General features: G+C 39.8%; 1 protein-coding gene across 1 annotated transcript in view; it reads left to right on the forward strand.

Moving 5' to 3' along the window:
- Positions 1-972: 972 nt before the first annotated feature.
- The window catches only part of B3GNT2 (UDP-GlcNAc:betaGal beta-1,3-N-acetylglucosaminyltransferase 2), a 40,353-nt gene continuing 27,397 nt past the window's right edge, over positions 973-13,928 (forward strand). The window contains exon 1 of the mRNA XM_044660685.1: positions 973-998. The gene's annotated coding sequence lies outside the window, so the exon portion shown is untranslated. The remainder of the gene's footprint in view (positions 999-13,928) is intronic.

Consider the following 13,928-nt stretch of genomic DNA (forward strand, 5'->3'; position numbering starts at 1 on the left):
TAAAATGAAGCTAGCAGTTTTTAGGTTAGAAAGGACGAAGTTAGGGCTACCGGGGACCACGTAACTACTGGACTAGCTCGGTCTAAAAACTTTTTTCTCTTTATTTTAAGGACATTAATATTCTTCTCTGGGTGACCCCTTCTTTAGTGGGAAGGATTATTTTCGTCTCTCCCCCCGCACTCCTCTTCCCTCTTCCCAAAACCTCTCGAAGGGGAGTTGTTATGGTGTGTGTGGAGGGGAGGTTCCCCAAAGGTACTAGGGGTGAGGTGGGGCGACCTTGAGGGTTCCGGGTCTCTGCGGTCCAAACCTTCTCCTGGCCCCGCCCCCGTTTTCCTTTCTGATTGGCCTTACCCAGGCTTTGGGGGGCCGGGCTTTGGACGGGGCGGGCGGGACTCCTATCCCCCTCCCTTCAGACCTGGCCGAGCCGAGGAGTATCACCACGGCTGCAGTAGGATCTGAGGGTGTGCCCTGTCCCTGGAGGGCTGAGCATTGCGAGGCAGGAGGGCTTCCGTTGTGGAGGAAATTGTAAGCCGGGCCAGCCCTAGGGATCGGAGGGAGGGAGAGCTGGAGGTGAGGGAGCAGCTGCGGCAATAGCAGCCGCTGCCGCAACAGCAGCAAGCTCCGGGAGCAGCCTCCGCCGCCGCCGCTGCCGCAGCAGCAGCAGCAACAAGTGCGTGGCGCGCCAGCCGCCGAGTCGGAGCCTGAGCCGGCTACCCTACCCAGCGAGGAGGAGCTTCGGCCGCCGCTGACGCCCACACCGTCCTCGCTCCGGCCCGGCCTCAACCACGCGCCGTGGGGAGCCCGGCTGGGATGGAGCCCGCAGTTGTGTGGGCTCGCAGGAGACGGCCCCGGGAAGCAGCCCGGGGCTAAGCCCACGGCCAGCCGGCCGGCCTGGGGAGCTGGAGGAGAAGGAGGAGGAGGGTGGATGCGGCCCCTATCACCACCATCCGTCCCCCATCCTCCCCGCCCGGTGTGAGCAGCCTCTGCTCCTGGACAAGGTAAGCCGACCTGGGTGTCCCCCTCCCTCTTCTCTCTCTTCCCCACCTGGGGTTCCCTCTTGGGTTGTGACTGTCTCTGCCACTTCCTCCCGTGACCTTTTTCCTCCTGCAGCCCACGCACTCTCTCTTCGGCTTTTACCTTGCCTGTTTCTTGACTTTACCTGAGCTATAATCCATCTGTGCCTCCCTCCCCCCCTTGTAAATTTGTTGGTGAGTGTAGTCTCTTGCCCCATTTTTTCTCCCTACCTCTATACCTCGCCTGCTCACCGCAAACCGCAGTGTTCCTTCTCGACCCCCCAAAGCCGGTTCAACTGAGGAGAAACTGAACTGACTTTTGCGAAACCCTCCCCCGCCTTTTTCTCCTCACTGTCTACACGATGGGCCCCAGCCCTCTGGCTGCTCAGTCTAACTCAGCCTTTCGCTCTCTCCGCTTTTTCTGGGCCTAGTGCCCTAACTTTAATGAGGGGAAGCGGGGAAACGCCCGAGTCCAAGGACCATGTAAGGCGGCGGGGAGGCTGCATTCGGTCTGTAGCATTTTGTGCGGGTGCTATTTCTGAGAGGCTTGTTTTTAAGCTCCTCCCCCAAATGCTCTTCTTTTCCTCCTCTCCCCCTATTGCCCCTCTTTCCCTCCTCTCCCCCTACTGCCACACTGTTTCTCTCCCCTCCTGGTTCCTCTTTTCCTCTCTTCCCCATTACCCTTCTTTTCCTCTTCTCCCCATCTCATTGTCTCTTTCCCTCCTCTCTCCCCCCAGTGTCCCCTCTTCTCTCTTTCCCCATTGCCTCTTGTCTCTCTTCACCTTGACTCCTCCCCCTCAACAGCCTCACCCCCCATTGCCCCTCATTTCCTCTCAACATTCGACACATTCCCCCTTCTACATGCCGCATAATCTGTTTTATACTGGGGAGAATCAGCTGATTTATTAGCTAAAGAATGGCAGCAGCTTTCCTCCCTAACCCCCCATCTTCTGGCCCCTAAAGGTTTGGTTCCCATTAAACTTATTTAAAAGAACCCTTCAGTTTGACCTCTAGAAAAATATTCCATGCTGCTGAAGTTGAATCATTAACTAGGCTGTTAGCTTGAGTGATGGGAATTGAGATCCCACTTGGGTTACTGTAGAGACTGTTATTAGGGCCAAGCATTTAAAACAGTCAATCTCTGACAAACAGAAAAAACCGGAATGGTGAAATGTGCCATCGCGATCATGTTTGTTGTTAGCCCAGAGAATGGGGAACCACAATGTCTTAAAAGGTTCTAAGCAGGACAGGACATGTTATTTTAACACTGAAGTAGAAAAAGACATAGCAAAACCTTCCAGAGGCTTCTAGAAATAAAATACCAATTCATGTTTTATAACCCTTCACTTTCATACCACAGCGTTTTTATGTGAGTGATTAAGTTTTGCAAAGGCTAAGTTACAAGACCAACCTGGGCTATAAACAGTGCTCAATGTGAGAGCCTAGAATGAATTTTAAAAAAATTCTTATTTGGGATAGATTTATGATTATTTTGGCAGTAGAGTAGTGTGAGGGATGGTAAAATAAACTACCCTCCCATTCTCTTGTTAGTAGTCAGAAGACCTGGGTTTGAATCTGCATTCTTCCTCTCTGAAAGACATTTTAGACATTTAACTTGGACAGGCCTTCCTTAGTTCTCTGGTGGTAGGCTAGATCTTTCAGATCTACCCCCACAACTTTCAAGATGACTATTTTGGACCATCATTTTCTCTTTCTCCTTCTTTTCTTTGTCATGACCTTATTTAAGTTTTCAAATCATAAATCCAGTTTTTATGAGCCCAGACATATACTTATAACATTTTTTTAAAAACTGATTTTTATCTCAGAAGATAATGGCTCTGGTAATGACATAAATGATGGGTTTGTTTGTTGAATTTGGAGAACAGATACAAGCTCAGCACCTATGATCTTGTGAACCTTCTCTACTCCCATGCTAATAATCGGGGTTCTGACAGTGACCCTTAGGGAAAGGTAGGTAGTTACTGTCCAAGCTCATGACAGTGTTCTTTTGAAATAGGGATTATTTGTGAAATAATTGTATTCCATCCTGGTTCTCAAGCAAAAATTATTTAAAATATTAAATCAGATGTGAATTAGTAACATAAATATTTCTTTTCTACTGTGTTTTTTAAACTTACTGCTTTTGAAATCCAGACTTTTCATTTTGCAATATTGTTGGTATGTTTTCTAGTTTTCTTCTTAGTGACCGAATTTGATTTTTTTTTGTACTGAAGGTTTTTCAAAACTTTCCTTTTTTTTTTTTTAAATGAAAGAAAGGCCTGTGCTGGTGTTTTTGGAAAAAATTCATATGTTCATCTTTCCATGGTTCACATTTAACAGGGAATTAGAACACTTATCAAATGTCCATTATCAAAACCCTGTAAAAATTAGAGTTACTTAAGATTTATTAAAGTTAATCCCAACTTGTACCATATGCCAATTTTTGTCATTTTAAATTATTTTCTTAAGTTTTTTTTTTTTTTTAAGATTCACAATTTGGTAGAGCCTAGTGCAGTGAAATGACCACCATTTGGAATGAGAGGACCTAGATTCAAATTCTTCCTCTTTCACTATTTAGTCTTTTTTTTTCTTATTTGTTAATGAAGAGGCTTATTAACTAGATGAACTGAAGGATCCCTGTTAGTTAGAAACTAAACAAGATCAACAGAAGTTCCTGGAATTCCTAGGTTCAAAGAAGCCAGTTAACCTCTGAGATTCTCAGTTCTGGGAGAGGCTATAAGCAGGAACCCAACTCTATGGTAGGAGTTTTATTGTATATTTAAATTGCCTTGATTAAATCAATGCCCAGGATAAAATACTGTATGTCGTTTTTTTTTAAGGGGTACTTTCCAACTCTCATCTTAGATCTGATGCCTGGGGAAACATTTAAGGCAATGCATTTTGTTGCCAAAGTTGTTTGATAATTCAGTCCTCTGAGGCCTAAATTGGGTTATAGTTTTTCACTTATTTTCATGTAAAAGAAGCATTTTTCATGTTTACTTCCTTCAGTTTTCCTACATTCTATCTTTTAGCTTTTAATCTTTGTTCATGTTTTAAGAAATTAAGATATGTTAGGTGAAGGTAGATTGTGGCTAAAATATATCATAAAATCTATAGGAAGCTGCAAAGAATAGTGGATGGTGGGACTGGCTTTGAAGTCTGAACTACTTGAATTCAAATTCTGCCTCTGATAACACTTACTAGCCCAAAGACCTAATCAAATCACTTAATCACTCAGATCCCTCCTCCATCCCAGGCTACTTTACATGATTGAATTATAGATGGTCAATACCTCCTGGAAGGCATTCCCTGAATTGATGAAAACCCAGGTATAAACAAAAAAAACCCCAAACAAAAAATACCAAACAACTTATTACGGTCTCTGAGGTTTCTTTTAATTTCCTTCCATTTTTCCACATGTGAATTGTTTGGTTGGGCTACTTCTCATCACTGGGGTTACATAAGTGTAGCAGACCAGAAAAATATTTTTTAAGCACTTGCCTTTGCATTATGCTTTGTTTATGAAGGCTCCTAAGTGGTTCTGACCAGAAATATTCCATAGATTGTGTAGACTTTTCCAGCTTGCATAGGGTCACATTTCTCATCTTTATGTTAATTTGAAATGTAGATTTTTCTTTAGTAATACTTCTCTGCTTTATTTATAAAAATAAGAATATAAGGAATTAAACAATTTAGAATTGTGGTGCTGCAGTACTACTCCAAGGCTTTGAACCAGTAACATTTCTTTCTGACCCTGAAATATCTCCTGTGGCTGGTTTCCATTTGCCCAATGGATGCATTACATAATATTTAGCTTCTTGAAGACTTCACTGAAGCTTATTATGTAACACAGTTCGTAAGAGCAATTTTAAACTTCTAAGTGCTAGTATGTTTTAATGTTGTTTTGTCTGGACTTGTGATAGATATCATTGGTATTGGGAACTTGATAAGGAAAAACCTTATAATCATGCAGATCAACAACTGGACCTGTATTAATATCTTAATTTGGTGATTCGGACACAGGATTTGGAGTTAGGAAGACCTGAGTTCAAATCCTTCCACAGGCACTAATTAAGTCAGTCTCTATGCCTCTGTATTCTTATAGGTAAACTGGGGCTAAAAATATAATACCTATCCCAGGGGTTATCTTAGTGAATCAACTAAATTAATATTTGTAAAGGATTTTGCAAACCTATAGCCCTGTAAATATGCTAGCTCTTTTAGCTAGTGGGGCAGCTAGGTGGTTCTGTGAATAGAACACCTGGAGTGAGGATTTGACCTGAATTCAAATGGGGCTTCAGATGCTAGCTGTGTGATCCTGGGAAAGTCATTTAAGCTTGTTGCTTCAGTTTCCTCATCTATAAAATGAGCTGGAGAAAGAAATGGCAAATCACTGTAGTATTATCAAGAAAACCCAAGGGATAAGGACAAGTTGGGCACAATTGAAAAAATGACTAAGCAACTATTATTTATTATCTTAAAGAATATTTGGGGCATTGAGAGGTTTAATGACTTGCCCAGAATCTCACATTCTTTGTATCTCAGTAGCTTTCTTGGTAGGCATACATTTGGGCATGAAATAATTCTTTTATCCTATATATGTACTGAAGTTGACTAATTGTTATAATCTACATATAGTAAAATTTCTTTCAAATAATTTTAAAGTTCTTTTCCCAGTTTTCTTCAGCCTCTCTTGTTTTTTGAATCATGTTTTTAGTTCTTCCAAAGCCTGTGTCCAATTCACTGGAGTTTCTGAGGTTTTGGTTGGTGTTCCTTGATCCTCCTGTGTTCCACTTGTTCTTTGTTTATCACCTGGATAGAAGTTGTCTATTGTAACTTCTTTTTTCTTTTTCTGTTGTTTCTTTTTTTCCTTCTTTCCCCCTCCTTATTAGCTGTATTCTTGCTCCTCTATTTATTTGCTGGGTCTGTGGGGGTTTGGGCTTTTCTGTCCTGAAGGGGCTTCTTCTCTAATCTGCTGATTAACTGGATTAGGCTGATAGAGCTGACCTGTTATATTAATGAGCCCTGTGGCCAGATCTTCCCCAGCAGCCAGCAGAAGGTGAAGGGGGGGGAGGTTAGAGGCTGAAGGTAGTTACCCTCGTCTTCCTCTCTACTCCTTTCTGCCAGCCAGGCAGCTCAGAGATCTGAGCTTCTCATGGTGGTACTGAGGTACTCTGTCACAGTTGCAGCCTTAGCCCTGGGATCCCAGTCAGCTAGAGGTCTCAGGAGGTCTCATCACAATTTTGGGGGGAGGGGTGTTGGAGATTGAGTTTACCTGCCCTCTGAAGGCTTCTTATCTGCACTCTTACTAGACTGGCTTAAGCCATCAGAGCTGATCTGCAGAGCTGGATGTGCCCTGTATCTTCTCTTTACTTTTTAAATTGAATCCAGCAAGAGGGTCCCCAGGCTTTGCCCTGTTGTTGGATTTGGTTTTGTGTCCCCCTTAAAGCACTTTGTTTTTGATTAGGTGGAAGGGTTTTCACAGAGCACTTTACTTTTGCTGTTTCTAAGCTGCCATCTTGACTCTGCCTTCTCCAAATCATTTTTTTTTGTTTTTTTTTTTTTTTAAACCCTTAACTTCTGTATATTGACTTATAGGTGAAAGAGTGGTAAGGGTAGGCAATGGGGGTCAAGTGACTTGCCCAGGGTCACACAGCTGGGAAGTATCTGAGGCCGGATTTGAACCTAGGACCTCCCGTCTCTAGGCCTGGCTCTCAATCCACTGAGCTACCCAGCTGCCCCTCCAAATCATTTTTAAAGCAATTTATTTTACCTGATATAAGTAATTTTAGGGAATCTCTTTACCCAGGCAACCTTTAAATCGATTCCATGATGTTATGTCTGTGTCACAATAACTTGAAATTGGATAGAAGGAGGGAGAGTATGATACATCTAAACAATAATAACACGAAACTGAATAAGGGGGGTAATATTTGAAACCATCATGCCATTTCTTGACTGCCTTGATGATAGTTTGGTATAAATTGATGGGTATAAAATAGAACATTTACCAAAGCAGATGTTGAATCCAGTCTTTCTTTGGTGTGTTAACTAACTACTGTTAGGTTCTTAGCAAACTTGTTTCTATAAATTGTAGGACGGCTAAATCTAGTCTCTTGAGAAGCAATTACTATTTGAATTGGTGTGCATGCATGTGTACCTTGAAAAGCAATAATGAATTGATGAAATAATTTCATCACCACATTTGATGACAAAAATTTGCTAATTTTAAGAATTAGAGTTGGAAGACTTATTAAGGGTATGATTATTACATTAGAAAGTACTTCTATTGACCATTTTTCTATTTGTCCTAAATTTCTGAGCACACATTCTTTACATGACACATAGATTGCACCTATACCGAGTTTTAAGTGTCCACCCCACAGCATCCCAATTTCATCTTGCATCTATTATACTACTGACAGCTCCAGAAAGCTTGAAGCTACTTAAAAATAATAAAGGGATTGTCTTAGTTGATACATTTGCAAAGTTCATTTTCTTAGAAACATTTTGCATGAATTTAGCTTTCTGCTTATGGAGAAATAATGAATAAAACTATTTTTTTCAAGAATGTTGCAACTAATTTTTTTTGGCACATTTCACCTATGACAGATTTTAAAAAAAATAAAATGACTTCTCTCATTTGAATTAAATATTAATTGAATTATGCATCATTATTTGATTTAGTATTATTTGTACTCATACAAAGGTTTGAACCATCATTATCACTTCAGTGCTATTTGATTAGAGGTAAATTTCTTACTAAGGATATATTTAAAAAAATTTTTTTTCTCCTTATGCTTCAATGATCTGATTTCTTCTGCATGGGTATTCTGTTCATTGAATAAAGCCTTTATGAGTTAATCTAACCCTTAACCCCCAAACTCATTACTTGAGGGCCAGACATATAGTGATGAGTTTCTTCAAGCTTTTAACTAGACTGATGCTTGCCTAACAGACATGCAGTTTGTTGCAAGGTTTGATAGAGCCTTCTGTAATTTGTGCTTCTCCAACATGGTACTAAGTAACCCAGGGCTACCTTCAAGTTATATAAGACATTAGAATAGGTGGCTTATGATTGTGGGGGAATACTACTGTCCCATAAGAAATGACAAACAGGTTAATTTTGGAGAAACATGGACAGACCTACATGAAATTTTTCCAAGGCAGAAGAGTGGTAAGGACTAGGCAGTGGGGGTTAAGTGACTTGCGGGGGGCCACACAGCTAGGTGTCTGAGGTCAGATTTGAACCCAGGACCTCCCATCTCTGGGTCTGACTCTCAATCCACTGAGCCAGCCCCCCAGCTGCCTATCCTACATGAAATTTTGAAGTGTGAAATGCCAAGAGAGCATTATATACAGCAACAGAAATATTGTTTGAAGAATGACTTCTTTATACATATTCCAGAGAAAGAAGTAATACATAAAAATAAGCAAGATATATATATATATATATTTTTTTTGTCAAATGATGTCTTCTCTAATAGGGGAAAGGGGAAAGGGAAGGAGGGAAGTAATAAAGAATAGGACTTTAGTGAAGAATTTCTTAATAGTATTAATAAAATGACAGTTTTTCATTTCTCCCAAACCTAACCCATTCACCTTCTTTCTAGATCTTATTACTCTAATACTAATTACAGTAACTAGAAGTTTATTTGTATATTTGAAAAATTCAATCAATCCAGCAACTATGTATTATCAAATTCTGTGTGTCAGGCACTGTGTGAGAGGTGCTTAGGGATACAAACACAAAAACTAAGACATTCCCTTACATCAAAAAGATTAGAAACAACAAATAAACAAGTAAATATGAGCCAGGCATTTAAGGAATGAGGAAGTATTCACTATTTTAGGGATGAGGGAAGATATTTAGGAGACAGTACTTGAACTGAACTTTGAAGGAAATGAAGAATTTTTAGAAGTGTTTAGGACAGCCTGGGTAGATACGGGAGATGGAATGTATGAGGGCTTAGTTTGGCAGCTAGAATCTAGTATGTAGGGGAGAACAATTATGAAATGTCTGGGGAATCCCATTGTAAAAGGATTTTATTGCAAAACAAAGAGTCCTGGGGTAGTAGGGAGCTGCTTGAATTTTTTGAGTAAAGGAATGACATGGTCAGATCAATACTTTAGGACAGTGATGGGCAACCTTTTGAGGTTGGTGTGTCAAAATTCACCAAAAAACTGAGCATACCTTGGGTGGTGTGTCTCTTCTATAAAAAAACCATAATTTAATCATATTTATAGTTTAAATAACAAAAATGTATAATTGTAATATATAACCGTATTTAATAAACCCAAATAGGTAAATTAATATAGTAGAATTGTCATCTATAGTGCAGAGTGTCTACGCTTCAGCAAATGTTTCATCCTTGGCATGCAGCCCCATACTTTTCTGTATTTAGCTGTAAGTGGCCATGTATCATGGAAAATGGCTACTCATGTCAGTGCTGACACATGTCATAGGTTTGTTATCACTGCTTTAGGAATATCATTCTGTGAAGTTATGGATTGGAGAAAGAAAAGGTTTGAGTCAGAGAAACTGTTAGTAGTTTTGTAATAGTTTAAGGGAGTGTTTATGAGATCTGAACTTGGAATGGAGAGAAGCAGGGGGGTGGGTACAAGACTCTGCTACTGATTATTTGTGAGGGATGAGAGGCTTTGAGGATGATTTTGAACCATTGTAACCAGAAAGATGGTTATACCTTTGACAGAAATAGGGATTTGGGGGATGAGTTTTATTTTAGACATGTTGAGGTGGCAGTGCCTATGGAGGATATCAAGGAAGAAATATTAAATAAGCAGTTGGTAACCTGGGACTGGAGCTGAGGTAGGAGCTGAGGGCTGAATAGTTTAGATCTGAGAATCATCTACAAAGATATTAAAATTGAACTCAGATGAGATGATGAATTGTTGGATATTTCCAAGAAAATTGAATTAATAGATCACTGATAGAACATAAAGAAATTGAAGAGAGGAGCGACCAGGACCTGTAATGACCTACTACCCTTAGACTTTGTTTGAGGGACATCCATTGAGTGACAGGAGATAGATGATTATAATTCAGAGAGGGAGGAGTAAGAAGGGAACCAGGAGAGAGTAATGCCAGGAAAACCCAGGAAGGAGAGATTACTTAGGAAAAGAGGATCATTGAAATCTGTTGAAGTTTCAGAAGTCCAAAATGATGAGGAATGAGAAAAGAGACCATCAGAGCATTATAACTACATCACCTGGTGCCCTGACAAATGAAAAGCCCTGGATTCTAGAAGATCAGTGAGGAGTTCTTAAGAGTCTTAGAAACAATATGATTTTGTTCTTTAAAACTAACTTATGGGGGCAGCTGGGTAGCTCAGTGGAGTGAGAGTCAGGCCTAGAGACAGGAGGTCCTAGGTTCAAACCCGGCCTCAGCCACTTCCCAGCTGTGTGACCCTGGGCAAGTCGCTTGACCCCCATTGCCCACCCTTACCAATCTTCCACCTATGAGACAATACACCGAAGTACAAGGGTTTAAAAAAAAATAACTTATGAAGGAAGTATAGAGGACAGAATAGTGGCCAAGGCTATCTGGATTTGCAGGAAGAATTTGGAAAGGGCCTGAGAGATGATCTAGTTGAATCTCTTTATTTATACATGAGGTACCTGGAGCCCTTCCTCAGAGGCCAACTCATTTGCCCAAAGTCCCATAGGTAATAGGAGGCAGTGCCAGGATTTCAATTGAGTTCTCTGCTTCCAAATCTAATCTTCTTTCCATTCTAATTCCGGATTTGTTACTAACTTATTATATCACTGAGAAATTCACTTAACATCCTGGGCCTCAGTTTCCTCATCTGTAATGTAAATGGGTTGGATTAAATGATCTGTCTGGTATCTTCCAGGTTGAATTTTGTAGATTTCCTTGGAAGGACATTCTTGATAAGCACTGAGTTCTCACTCAGATCCAGAAGCCAGTGTTTTGAAATGGATGCATTCAGAGGTTTAGTTAGACAAACACTTATTAGGGACCTATTATCAACCAGTCACTGCACTGTACTACACTCTGGGGACATAATAAAAGGAAAAAAACCAGTCCCTATCTTCAAGGAGTTCACATTGTACTGGAGGAGTCAACATACAACTATGAATAAGCAGGATATAAAAATATGTATATATATATAAATTGGAGATAATCTTTTAGAGAGAAGGAACTAGTTTTAAGGAAAGTTAATGGAAAAGGTTTTTGGCAGAGTATTGAACTTTAGGTGAATGAGGGAAGCCAGAAGTCAGAAATGAATAGGGAGACCATTCTGGGCATGGAAGACAGTAGGTGAAGATGCATTTAGTAAGGAGAATAGAGTTTTGTTATATTCATGGAATAGTTGGAGGGCCAAATACAGCATCCTAGTATCTCAGAATCTGTGGAGGGAAGGGAAATAAAGTGTAAAAGTGTTGGAAAGGTTCTGCAACATAGCAACTCATTTGGCTTCTGTGCTCTGTATGGTGACCTTGATAAAGTTGATATTATAGCTGTAGCTCTTGCCAAACTGTTGTGGTTTAATCAGACTATAGCAGTGACAGAATTCAGGTGTTTTAAATTGTGATAAGGATGAAGGAGGTAGAGCTAGAGAGCCCTAGCCATGTTGTTTTTTCCAATCCCTGTTTTGAAAATCTTGATGTCAGCTTTCTGGAACTTTGGCTAGGCTGCAGTCTCTCTCCATTTTCTGAAGTACCTCTTGTAGTTTTCTTTCCTTCTTCCCATTCCTGTTGGTATCTTTCTTCCTTCACTAGCATTCCTCACCCCAGCCAGTAGTGCAGTTCTTTTTTATTGTCATCCTGGACTTTTTCTCCCAGTATTTCTTTCTTTCTTTTTCTTCCTTCCTTACTCCTTCCCTCCCTCCCTCCTTCCTTTTTTTTTTTTTTTTTTTTTAATTTTTTTAAATAGCTTTAACCTTCTGCGGAAGAGCTGTAAGGGGGTTAGGCAATTGATGTTAAGTGACTTGTCCAGGATCACATACCTAAGATGTATCTGAGGTTATATTTGAACCCAAGATCTCCATCTCTATGCCTGTTTTTAAAACTACTGAGCCACCTACCTGCCTCTGTGCTTTCTCTCTTATGAGTCATGATTCATGCGTTTTCATGTCCATATGTAGTTGATAATTTTGTTCCTTTTCATTCTTGCACTAAATTTGATGGGTTTAAACACTGAGGTTCCTTTAATACAAGAGTCTGGTTCATCACTGATAACTACAGTTATTTTATTTAGCATTTTAATTTTCAGTGTGACTAGGACCAAATTCTAGGCTTGTTCAATTAAGACTTTCAATAAGCTGAAATTTTTTATTAATTAGAAATTTTCTAAGCAGTTCACTGAATTATTAAAATGAGGAACCCATTGAAATATCAGTGGGGTCAACATACATATTTAATACTATTTTAAAGTTCTGGTTTTCATATTTTTATTTACTGTCATGTGAATTGATTTATATAATTCTGAGGCATAGAAGACTTTATTAATGGTCTTGTTTTGTACTACCTTTATTTCCAAAAATTTTCTTTGCCTTCCTTTACCCAGAGGACTTTCCCTTGGAACAAAGAAGAAAAAAAGGGGGCAAAAAAGCATTTTAAAACTAACCTACACATCAACTGAACGTTGGCAGGGAAGGAACGTACAGTCTTCCATGTTTCTCCACTAAAGGAATGGAGATATATTCTCCTCGTCGTGTCAAAATTGGTCATTATATATTTAACATTTGTTTTGCTTTATTGTTTATCATTCTTTCCACTCAAAATGTCCTTCGTAGTTATTGTGGTACTAGCTATGTGACCCTGGGCAAGACATTTAGTATATGTGCTGCCGAAGCAAGCACTGGAGCAAGTCACTTAATCCTGCTTGCCTTGGTTTCCTCATCCATAAAACAAGAAGGAAAATGGCAAAACCACTCCAGGATCTTTGCTAAAAAAACCTCAAATGGGTTATAAGAAGAGTTGGGATAGGAGTGAAAAGTGACTGAACAGAGATATTGTATATATCATTTTGCTTACTTAACTTTGCATTAAGTTTTATGTTTTCCCATGCTTTTTTTACTCCATTTTTATAATTTCTTAGGGCAAAGTAATAATTCATTATATTCATGCACCATAATTTGTTTAGTCATAAGTGCTGCTGTGAAAATTTTGGTGTATATCCCTTCTTTTTTCTCTCTTTGATCTCCTTTGAATATATTGCCTACCAGCATGATTTCTGCATCAAAGGGAATGGACATTTTTTTTCTTTACTATTGCATGTTTCCAAATTAGTATGTTATAGTAAAAAAATTTTTTTATGCTAGGCAACTTCCTGCTAACCTGGCTAGAGTGACGTAGCTTCCTGGTCACCCAAATAAATAAAAAGGAGAATTACTTTGCCCAAACACAGAAGAAAAAAAAAACATCCAACAATCATGCAGTAACACGTAGCATCAGCTTTGGTAGGCTTGGGTCTACTTCTCTTTATGGAAACATGGCTGGTCTGAACTTCAGGTATTTGCTTGGTTCCATCCACTAAGTTTTAGAGGCCTGGATTCCACCTGGTTTGAGCCTTTTTTTTATACTCTTACAGGATGAGGGGCCAGCCAATCAGGTTCCAGAGTACTTTTGTCCTTTTTTAGAGAAAACTAATCTATGTGGATGGAGAGGTGAAAAAACAGTGGGCTCAACATGTTATGGGGAAAATGAAATTCCTTTTGTTAACAAAAAGTCTCATTTCATTCCTCTTCTGTTCAGTGAGCTAATACTGTTCAGAGTCAGGCTTGCCCTTAACAGCTATTTAATGGGACTAAATTCTTTTTAAACAACTAGCATGTGCTAGATGGAACATAAAAGTTAAGTAAAGAACAATTGTACATGCTTCAGGAGATTACCATCTGGCTAGAGTGACTACAGTAAAAGACCACAAAA

Source organism: Gracilinanus agilis, chromosome 2, assembly GCF_016433145.1.
Source record: "Gracilinanus agilis isolate LMUSP501 chromosome 2, AgileGrace, whole genome shotgun sequence".
Lineage (NCBI taxonomy): Eukaryota > Metazoa > Chordata > Mammalia > Didelphimorphia > Didelphidae > Gracilinanus > Gracilinanus agilis.